This window comes from Brachypodium distachyon, chromosome 2, assembly GCF_000005505.3.
Source record: "Brachypodium distachyon strain Bd21 chromosome 2, Brachypodium_distachyon_v3.0, whole genome shotgun sequence".
Taxonomy (NCBI): Eukaryota; Viridiplantae; Streptophyta; class Magnoliopsida; order Poales; family Poaceae; genus Brachypodium; species Brachypodium distachyon.
In genome coordinates, this window is record NC_016132.3 from 33082631 (window position 1) to 33094739 (window position 12109).

The window sequence follows — 12109 nt, forward strand, 5'->3', positions numbered from 1 at the left end:
CTATAGGTGTCCATATGGCTATCCTCCGCCGTGTCGAAGTTATCCACTTGTTGCGCGACATATAGAGAGGAGCTCTTTTACAGTACTCCGGGAATAAATATAAACCGTTTATTCATCCCGATCTGATGGTTGATGACAGTTGAAGTACCAACTGTCAATTTGAAGTACCATCAAATTATGGTTGATGACCGTTTATTCTCCAACACACCAACGTTATGGAGTACCATCCTAAAAAGTCAGGAAGTACCATGGGTGAAGGGTAAAATTGTAATTACGTTGTTCAATAGACAAGCATACTGCGTCCTTTCTTCCCATCGGTTTAGTTTCTGCCTACAAATCCTAATTTGAAGAGTCAATTCGGGCGGGCGATCGACGGAGATGGAGGCTACCGCGTCGGCAGGGACAGAGCGCGATTGAGCTTGACAATTTGATCATCAAGATGCAACTCATGCCGCACTCATGTCTCAGCTCCAAGCCGCCGATCCACCATGAATCTCTAATACGCTCATTGTTTCCTCTTAACTAATGTTCCTAACTTCCTACTCTATACCTTAGGCTGTATATCTCGTATATGGTGATGATCATCGCGAATAGCCGAATATCACATTCACCATGCATGCGCAGACGCAAACGCTTACTCCCATCTCCCAATTGCCATTAAACTAATCTTGTTTGGGAATCTGACCAAATGAACAAGGCAACTCACATCTAATTAACTGCATGCTGGACTAGTGGCTTTTGCCTTGGAGGATAAATTGCGATATTTGAAGGAGTCAGTTCATCCTCTCGATTGGGAAGACGGCGGCTTCGTGCGCTTGATCCGCCGCTGCCGGCGGTGTGCGTTATGGTGCAAGGACACGCCCGGTCGATCGGAGATGATGGACAAAAGTCAAAGGGTAACCCTAGATTACAAATAAAAATGTCTAAATTACCCTTAAAAATGTAGTGCTAGATCATGACGGTACTTCATCGGTTACCGTAAGAACTCTCATATAGAGTGGCAGTCACGTAGGAGATTGATCACTGATCAGACGGACGACGGCGATTGAGCTGATGGAGTTGGTATACGGTGGCAATATTTGGAAGATGGATGCTAGCTTCGGTGACGTACATCCGTAACTTTACAGTCACTGGCAGGTGGGGCCGGTCCCACGTGACAATGACGGTAAAGTCAAGAGCAGCACTGCACTGAATCCATATGATTCGTAGATTGTTTTCATGAATCAAGTTTTGGCTACAACAAAATGCAAATGGCGCCTCCATATGATTCGTAGATCGTTTCCATGAAAATTATCCTTTATGAAACAGATATAATTAACTAATAACTGAGCCAATAAAGTGCATGGTTTGGATAATAATTACTCCAATCAAATCTCTTCTCCACGCCACTCACAACTCCGTGGAGAAACGGCAACACTGAAAGGGACCGGTAAAACAAGGCAAATGCCTAATTTCTACTCGGGACACTAAGTTCTTCTTATCGTGTAGTCTGATCTTTTGGATTTTGCTGGATGAAGTTGAGGGAGACCTGGTACGGAATTTTTTTCTTGTAGAATCTATCTACAATGTGGACTGCACATATGACTTCCTTAAGATGTTACATCCACGGTTGACTTTGCAAGTAAGCTGGATACCGCAACCAAAAACTCAACCAAGAAAATAAAAAGTAGGATAGAGTGTTGTTAAAGTTACGGTCCAAAGTCTGAAACAGCTCAATGTATTCCCTACTAAAGGAGATCGAAGAGTCTATATATTCTTGTAGCGCTATGCTGGTCAGATCTGTTGTCTCCGGCATGGTGGAGGACATTGATCAATTCGTGTCTAGCGTGTAGATATATAGGTCCACAGGGCAACCGAAGTAACTGTCGGTATAATGTTAGGGAGACGATACGGTATCTTAGAGGTATCATCAGTGCTTAGCCGCTTGTAGTTAGAGCCCCAAGAATGTAGCCCGCGGCAACGGTGAACCTCATGAACAAATATTCGGTGTCCTGTTGGTGTGATTATTCATTCCTCACTGGATCATTGTGCCTCGAGATTATCTATGGAGTACTATATTCGAAAGAAACATCAAGACACTAGCCTTTGCGCAAAGGACTACACAGCTTGGAGCGAAATACGAGTTTGTGGGTATTATACCATCGAAGATTTGCTTGTTTGACTCTAAAAGCTACAATAGATCACATCTAGCGCATATCACAGCTCTAATAGACTTGATTTCAAAGGCTGTCTTGTTCGCTTTGACCAGATAAAGCGACTGGATCTCTTGTAACTGCATGTCATTGAGGTCTCATCTGAATTTGCTGATTAATCACCTGTTTATGTTCTGATTATTCTTGTCAGCGGCCTTCGTGATTTAGTGAACCCACAGATATACTTTACATTCACATTAAAGCATCGATCGGATAACGGAGACGACAGCATCATGGTAGGGTCAAGCACAGGAACAAGTATTTTCTGGTTAACCAATCATAAAGATCACAAGAGCAGCAATTGCCCTGAGGAGATATACATGCCAGTGATCCAGTACTTGCTTAGCAAGCAATAGGCTGGGCACCCACTTTGACTAGCTCGTCCAAAGCATATCTCCAAAATATCTTCATATACCAACCATTATTTTATAAATGTATGCTACTCCCTCCGATCCTAAATCGTTGTCAAAATATTACATGTATCTAGACGTTTTTTAAGAATAGATACATCTATATTTGAGCAAATTTGAGTGAAGAATTTAGGATACCTTATATGCAATTTGCATTACTTTTCGACATGTGTGTTATGGTGTATCGGTAGCTTAGATAATCAGGATAGGATTGTCGTTGTTGTTGCTTCCTACCAGACAGCGACCCTGTCCTATGTGAACTGCGCAGTTGAGGATTTCCGGTGGATAAGGTTGTCAGATTCAGTTGACACTGGACTCTTCATTGTCAAGACAACTGTACTCATTGGTCATTAATTCCCAAAGAGCAAAAGAAAAGTAGGGTAACTTGCAAATGGGAGCAGATTACTACGGTCCATGCAGGAGGTGTGCATGCTCAATTAGATGCATGTATGTGTTATCCGGTGACCTAGGAATTAAGCTAGATGCATGTTTTAACTTTATTTTTTTGACGAAAATGTTTTAACTTTAACATCGCAGGCCTCTTTGGAACACACAAATTCTGGAAAAATTAAGAACAAAACGTCATGACTGTCTAATTCTCTAGGAAACCAAAGAAAATGCATTTAGTTACAGCGCTCTTTGAATGTTCCACTGAAACGTTAACTTTGCCGAAACTTAAGAAGAAAGGTGTATGGAAGAGAGGAGACAAATTTTATGAGGTCTAACCTCTCATTGTTTGACAGAAATGAGGTCTAAATTCTTGGTTATCGAACAGCAGCAGAGGTAAGGCGTGATATCACCGGCACTGACCAAGAAACAGTCATATATATTGATGACAGTTGGTAAATAATACTCGATGAAAATTGAGATGGAGGGAGTATCTAGGAACCGAAAACCCTGGTAGCTAAAGTGGCTAAAGGTCCATTTTCTTGCAGTGCCTGCCTATGCTAAGAATCCGATAAAGTTGAGTTACAATGCCATTGATATGTAGTGGTATTATTTATTGTCATTGAATGACTAAACTTAAAAAGGAATCCTACCGAAATTGTCCAATTCATGGATGGGGCTACCCTGTAATTTTTATTCCAACCTTGGTCGATGGTTGGGGGAGGTCGTCTGACAGTGCTGTTTTCAATTCGGCTAGATTATGTAAGAGTTTGGAGACATACAGGAAAAATTGCTAGAGAAATACTTGGCTATGAGATAGTAATATGAGCTGCAGAAAAAACCTAGTTGCGGCCCGTGTCTTGTTCGTTGTTTCGATCTCCGACAACTCCCACGCGACAACTGATCTAGCGCTAGCGTCGTGATAAGGGGAAAACTGTGGATAATGTCTAGTGTAGTTTCTTTATTTTCTTTGTTAGGCTTGTGTGTCTTGGCAGGGAAAAGACGGCATTGCCGCAGAATAGTTCAAGGGATGAAGAACAAGGAATATCGTCTATGAAGAAAAATGGGAAAATGGGAAAATATTAGTAGCTACTCAGCTTGCCCACTCCAACCTCAAAGTCCTTCTCTTTATCTTTTTTTGCCCCCTTTCACCTAAATCCAGCCCCGCCCCTAGTCATGACCAAGAGTTAATGGTTCTCGTGACTCATATTTTTAGGTTTATGGTCTTCTTTCTCATCGATTGATAGACGATGTAGGGTCTCTAGCCTAACTTGATGTGACTGTGACTCGGTCGTGGTTTGTGCAACGATTTAGATCCTGACTTCTTCAGGTGGACAGTTTATGCTACTATTTAAATATATCAGGTTAATTAGTCCATCATGTGCAGGCTTGCATTATGTAGTTTTGAAACTTAAAATGCGACGGATGACAGACAAATCAATGGTTTCCATGGATTTATAGTTTTTCTAATCAATAAAACTATATCTTGTTTTAGAAAAAAAAATACAACAAGTGGGTTAATTTAGAATGCTGGGACGTCAATAAATTTTGCATGGATATTATGCAAAGCAGTTCAATATTTTGAAGAAACTGCAGGAAGAATCTATGCGTAATTTGAGTTCCAAACCATGCATGAAGAAATTGAAAAGATGAAAGAAGTACACTTTTTTGAGGGAAAAAAACTACTTAAGCTAGCAAGTAGGCAACGCACAGAAAAACGTTTCAACATCGAATTCACTTTGTGACCAAAAAGAAGAATCAAAGATGAGAGTATATATATAAAGAAACGAACGTGACGACTTTGTTAGATCTCGTTGTAGTGTGATCTACCGGCAACCTCGATATCAACAAGCAGTGGGGAAGACTAAATTGGTGACAGCGACACGTACTCATGGTGGTTAGAACACGTACTCGACGTCCGGACACGAAAACAAGTTAACAATGTTTAACTTCACTGTTTACGCACATGAGACCAGCCACTTTGCACTTCCAATTGGACGCCCCAGCTTTGCATAGTTTGGTTTAATCACACTGCTTCCAAGAATCCCGGCATGCTCTAGTGGATTAGGAGCTGCCCACGTAGTTCAAGGGCCTCGTGGCTATGGACTCGTGGAAGAGCAAGACCGGCAACAGCGCGCGTCCTTGAATGGACTGGACCGATCATGATGATCGATGCGCGCATTGGGTCAAAGGTCAAGCTCGGCGGAGTGCGAGCTGGACCGCATCGTAAGGAGGTCGTACATCTACACTTTAACACTTCTGGGTACGTGATCGGGGCACATTTCCAAGCAGCCTAGACTAGCCTAGATCCTGTGATCTCCCGGTTCCTAAAAGTTTTCGTCGTCCACGTTAGAACTAATCTTTCCTAGTCGGTTTAGATTGTCCGAGTCCTTGTTAGTTAGACTGAAGTTGATCTAAGTACTACTTAGAGTTGGAGCAGGCCAATATCAGAATCCTAGTCGGACTTGGTTCGGGTGGTTGGTTTGCTAGCCACGTCCATGTATAAATATACATGTACACGGTGCTAATTGTATCAAGCTTGTAACGTGGAGTTAAGAGAAATAAAGAAAAGGAGGCACGACACGTGCCTTTGACCAAATAAATTTCCGATCGTGTGCGTCTTCATGTGATTGATTTTTGGACAAACCCAACAATGCACGCTCTGTAACAAGCTTTTAAACCCACCGATCGAGGCCCATCCTAAGACCAATGAGCACCGCCATATGCCCCACGGCTACCCGGCTCAAGTAGGATTCATGATTCATTCGGTTTGCAGGAATCTTAAAAGAATTTTACAGGATTTCAAATATTAAGATTTTATTTTACGTGTAGCATTCGTTTCATAGGAATTGAGGGGCTAGATTTCTAAGCATTGGTTCCAAATTGACCTAATTCCTAAAAGCATCTTTAGCAAGACTCCTAAATAAGACCCCTATCCCGTTTTTAGGAACCGAGGCCAAAAAAACATCTTCGGCAAGGCCTTTACTTACGCCTCTGAAATAGGAAGGCCACTGGAATACCCCCTCAAGCCCCCATTTCCAGGGGCTCCTATCCCGTGCCACGTCACCTCTCTCTCTTTCTCTTCCCACGCATTTCTTCCTCCCGACAACCCTCCTCCCACTGCTCCCCATCGCCTCCCCTCGTCGGCAGCCTACAACGCCGCCATCGCCCTCGGCCGTCGCGCCGCAGCACCGCATCCCCGTTCGACCATGCTCCTCTGCCACCGTTGATTCACCTCGCCGGTTGACCAGCGCCGCCTCCGGCTGGCCCACCTCCCCGCAGCACACGCTGGCCTCAGCCCTGCTCCCTGCGCCGCCTCCCGGCATCGCGCCACCGCCCTCGCCCCGGCACAGCGCGGCCGCCCTTGACCTCCAGCTGCCCCGCCGCCTCCCTTGACCCCAACGCTGTCGCCGTCCTCGATCTCCAGCGGCGCCGCCGCCTACTGCCCGTCTACATCCCATGCTCCGCGCTCGGGGCCGCTGCCCCCGCGCCGCCCGACTGCACCTCGCGGGCGTCGCCCACCATGCCCCGCGCTGCTCGGCTGCACCTCGTCGTCTCCTCCCACCTTCCTCCCCGCCTCATCTCGCGGCCCCACCCTCGGTCGTTGCCGCTTCGATCGCGTTGCTGCTTCGCCGTGCCGCCGCACGCCCATCTCGCCCCGCGCCCCTGCCGCGCCATCCCTAGCCGACATGCGGCCCCGGCAACATGGCGACGCGCCTCGCCTCCCCCCGCCGGTGACGCCCCATCTCCTCTGAGAGATGCAGGTGCTATTGTGGGGAAAAAACGAGGAGACCGAAGGAAGCAGATGTAATGAGGAAAAAAATGACCCACTGACATGTGGGTCCCACTAGTCAGTGTAATAGCAAAACTAAATAGGGTCTGATATTTAGGGGCTATTGCTGAAGATTGAGTTGAAGCAGGGGCTGAAAAATTTAGGGAGAAGCCCCTAAACAACAAGTAGTGCCATGTTTTAAGGGCCACAGCTGAAGATGCTTTAAGGATTCTACACATTAGGTTGGACCTCATTTAAAATTCTTAAGGATTGAAGTGTGCATGACCTCTCGATACTCTATTTTTCCTATTCTTTTGATTTCAAAATCCTACAAACCAAATAGGCCCTCAAGCGAGATTCCGTTAAGTCATGCTTCTAAGCCTTCAGATCTGTTAGTTTAAAATTTTGACTAAAAGAAACATAGTAAAAGCAAGGACGTACGCGGGATTCATTTTGCGTCCGTAAACTTGAGAAAGTCTATGCAGGATAAAAAAGGAGCGGTGGTTGCGAGCCTCCTCTCCTCGTAGGCACCTTGATAAGGGGTGGTCCGATCTTCTCGTTGAGCTCGTTGTGGATGGATGATAACTCGCGAGACGCTGACGAATCTCTGGCTGGTCCATTGCTGCCAATGCAACAATTCTCAACCCTATTTGATATTCGCAACACCACACGCTTGCGCACGTAGCCGTCGACCACGAAGCGGTTCTGCAATCTACCAATTCCCAATGGAACAATAGATAACACTTGAATCTTCAGTAGCAAAACACCAGATCGCAACAAAGTGGTGAAGATAAATTCCTGATCGAATCAAAGAGGAATATAATTTCAGATGAATGCTTGTAGCAGTTCAACGAAAGGTTCTGAATAATCTAAACGTGGTCTAACCCTAATCGTGGGCGCCCCTCAACTTATATAGGAGGGTGGACGTCCAGCAACCTAATTGGACTCGGACTCGAACTTGGTTCAACCCAAACTTGATACAAACTGACCCAAAATGTTGGGTTCAGCCCAAACTATGAGCACGCAGGCCCAACTCACACTTAGGCAAATAAACCATGTCGTAGGCAGCTCTATGTGTGTCACATGCTCCTCGACGTGCGCTGATGCCTTAGACATGTTTGACGTGTCGTAGGACTTGTCCTAGCATCAGCCACGACAACTTCTATTGCTGTTTTATTTCCTCCTCTTCATGTGGTGCGCCGGCCTCCCTCTCCTCCCTCGCGCTCTTCTTGATATTGGAAATCAACGGGAATGGATCTTGCTGCAACTCTCCTCCTCCACGTGCAAGGCTTGAAACATCTTCAAATCTAATTTGATCATACATAAATGCATAGACTTAGGTAGTATAAAGCTCTCATCAATTAAAACATCAGATTCAATTAAGAGTGAGTTCACCTGTTGTTCAAGTAGCTTCGCACGTGCTCTTGTTATTAGTCCAAGTCTAACTTCATTGGGCCTGTCTTGTACAGTAACATCATCAATTGGAGTTGATGATAAAAAACAAGGGATGTCCTCATCATCCTCCCCCCCTTGAAAAGGCGTCGACCCCGACGCAGCAAGGTCTTCTCCAGCATACGGCGTCAAATCAGCAACATTGAATGTATTACTAACGCCAAACTCATCGGTTGGAAGATCAATCTTGTATGCATTGTTATTAATCTTGGCAAGCACTTTATATGGTCCAGCACCATGTGGTTGCAACTTGGACTTACGACGCTCCGGAAATCTGTCCTTGTGAAAGTGTACCCAAACCATGTCGCCGGGCTGAAACAACACCTCCTTGCGCTTCTTGTTCACACTGTCAGCGGTGTACTTGCCGTTCTTCTCAATTGCTTCTTTTGTCTTCTCATGTATCTTCCTCACAAAATCTGCTCTCTTGGATGCCTCCATGTTGACGCGCTCTTGCATGGGTAGAGGCAGCAAATCAAGGAGTGTAATGGGTTTAAAACCATAGACCACCTCTAAGGGATGGAGCTGCGTTGTTGAGTGTACCGCCCTATTATATGCAAACTCCACATGCGGCAAACAATCTTTCCACTCACGCAGGTTCTTCTTGATCATGGATCGCAACAACATTGATAGTGTGTGATTCACCACCTCCGTTTGACCATCTGTTTGGGGATGACAAGTTGTACTGAACAATAACTTTGTCCCGAGCTTGCCCCAAAGTGTCTTCCAGAAATAGCTCATAAACTTCACATCATGATCAGAAACAATCGTCTTTGGTACTCCATGTAAGCGTACAATGTCTCTGAAAAGCAGATTAGCAATATGCGATGCATCGTCGCTCTTGTGGCAAGCAATAAAATGTGCCATCTTGGAAAAATGATCTACTACCACAAAGATTGAATCATGTCCTCTTCTAGTCCTAGGCAATCTTAACACAAAATCCATGCTTATATCTTCCCAAGGAGTAGTAGGAGCAGGAAGAGGAGTATACAAACCATGAGGTTTCAGCTTGGACTTCGACTTATTGCAAGTGAGACATCGTTTCACAAACCTATCCACATCACGCCTCATCTTAGGCCAATAAAAATGATCAGCGAGCATAAACAACGTCTTCTCACGTCCAAAGTGACCCATCAAACCGCCCGCATGGGATTCCTGCAACAATAGCAAACGCACGGACGATTCTGGAACACATAGTTTGTTAGCTCTAAACAAGAAACCATCATGTATGTGATATTTTTCCCATGCTTTCCCTGCTGTACAAAGAGAATATGGTGCGGCAAAGTCACGATCAGCAGCATATAAATCAGGCAAACTCTCTAAACCAGGAACTTTAACATCCAAAAGTGTCAATAACATATTTTTCCTAGATAGAGCGTCAACCACCACATTATCTTTACCCTTCTTATGCTTAATAATGTACGGGAAAGACTCAATAAATTCAACCCACTTAGCATGACGTCTATGTAAATTGGATTGAGCTTTCAAATATTTAATCGTGATCAGAATGTATGATAAATTCCTTTGGCCACAAATAATGTTGCCAAACCTTAAGAACACGAACAAGAGCATACAATTCTTTATCATAAACAGGATAGTTCAATTGTGCACCATTCAATTTTTCAGAAAAATAAGCAATCGGTCTACCCTCTTGCATCAACACACCTCCAATACCAATTTCACTAGCATCACACGCAATCTCAAATTGTTTAGTGAAATCAGGAAGTACAAGCAAAGGCGCAGCAGTCAAACGACGTTTTAGTTCAGCAAAAGCATTATCTTGGGCTGGGCCCCAAACAAACTCAACACCTTTTTTAGTTAACTCATTTAAAGGTGCAGCAATAGTACTGAAATCTTTCACAAAACGCCTATAAAAACCAGCAAGACCGTGAAAACTTCGTACTTGACTAACATTCATTGGAGTAGGCCAATTTTTAATAGCTTCAATTTTAGAATCATCTACCTCAACTCCATGTTTAGAAACAACATATCCCAGAAATATGACCTTATCTTTGCAAAATGTGCACTTATCAAGATTACCATAAAGCTTAGCATGACGCAACACTTGCAAAACTTGTCGAATATGATCACAATGTTCAGATTCATTGCGGCTGTAAATTAATATATCATCAAAGTACACAACCACAAATTTTACTATGAAGTGCCTTAAAACATGGTTCATCAAGTGCATGAAAGTACTACGTGCATTAGTTAACCCAAAAGACATGACTAACCACTCATATAACCCGAATTTTGTTTTAAAGGCTGTCTTCCATTCATCCCCTTCTTTCATTCTAATTTGATGATAACCACTACGCAAATCAATTTTAGAGAAAACAACAGCACCACTCAATTCATCTAGCATATCTTCCAAACGTGGAATGGGATGAAGATATCGAATAGTGATGTTATTTATAGCTCTACAATCTACGCACATGCGCCATGTACCATCTTTCTTAAGAACTAAAATAATAGGAACATCACATGGACTTAAACTTACGCAAATATAACCTTTGTCGAGAAGCCCTTGTACTTGTTTTTGAATTTCTTTCGTTTTCTCAGGGTTGGTGCGGTAGGGGGCTCGATTGGGCAGCGACGCACTGGATATCAAATCGATTGATGTTCTATACCACGCAAGGGTGGCAAACCAGCGGGTACCTCATCCGGGAACACATCGTCGAAATCTTGTAAAACATGAGAAACACCAGTAGGCAGCAGGATCATGTCGTTAGTAGAAAGCAAAACACCTTTGCACATAAGCACAAAAGGCGTCAAAGTAGGATCCTCACTGAACTCTCTCAAATCAGATTTGGTGGCTAGCATTACTAAGGAATTCTCTTCCTCACCGTTCTGTTTACCACTCAAATTTGGCTTGTGCCTCTCGCTCACCGAAAGTGGAGTCGCTTGCCTATCTAATCTCTCACGCTCATTCTCAAAATTTACTTCAACTTTCTGCCGTGATTCATTTACAATTTGCTGCGGTGTCATGGGTCTCAAAGTAACATCCTTGCCACGCCAATGCAAATGATATGTGTTGGCTCTTCCCTCGTGATGAACGTTCCTATCAAATTGCCATGGACGACCCAGCAACAAGTGACACACGGTCATGGGAACCACATCACACTCAACGGTGTCTTTGTATGGTCCAATCTGAAAGTCCACACGCACCATATGGCTGATCTTCATCTCCCCACTATCACTCAACCATTGGATATAATATGGATTGGGGTGCGGCAAATATTTCAATTTCAGTTTTGCACATAGCTCCTTATTAGCCAAGTTCCGACAACTACCACCATCGATGATCACCTTGCATGCCTTGCTAGGACCAACGATAGTCTTCGTTTGGAACAAATTGCAGCGCTGATTCTCAGGACTAGGCGTGACATTCAGCACCCTTTGCGAACACACAATAGTAGGAAAGTGTGTCGCGTAGGCATCAACAACAACTTCATCATAAGCATCTTCATCCTCCAAAGGTTCAGATTCAGGATCAGCATCATCACCGGTCTCATACTCCAGATCCTCATTCACCAACATAACCTTCTTATTGGGACAGTCGCGCTTGAAGTGACCCTTGCCACCACATGTATGACAATTCATATATCTGTTCCTTGCTGTAGACATGGTGGAACCGGCAGCACTAGCAGAAGGTTGTGCTGGTTTCTTGGCGTTGATAACAGCAGATTCGGGCTTGCTTGAAGAAGTACCACGAACACCCGAAGAAGGACTTGGTGTAGGCGGCCCACCCGATTGGCGTGGCGTGAAACGACCACGAGCCGAAGTGGAACGAGCAGCAAACTTCGCCTCTTCGGTTAACTGAAGTTCAGCCTCCCGTGCATGATGCAGCAACTCGGTCATGTCATAATATTGGTGATGCCGAACGATACACTTGATAT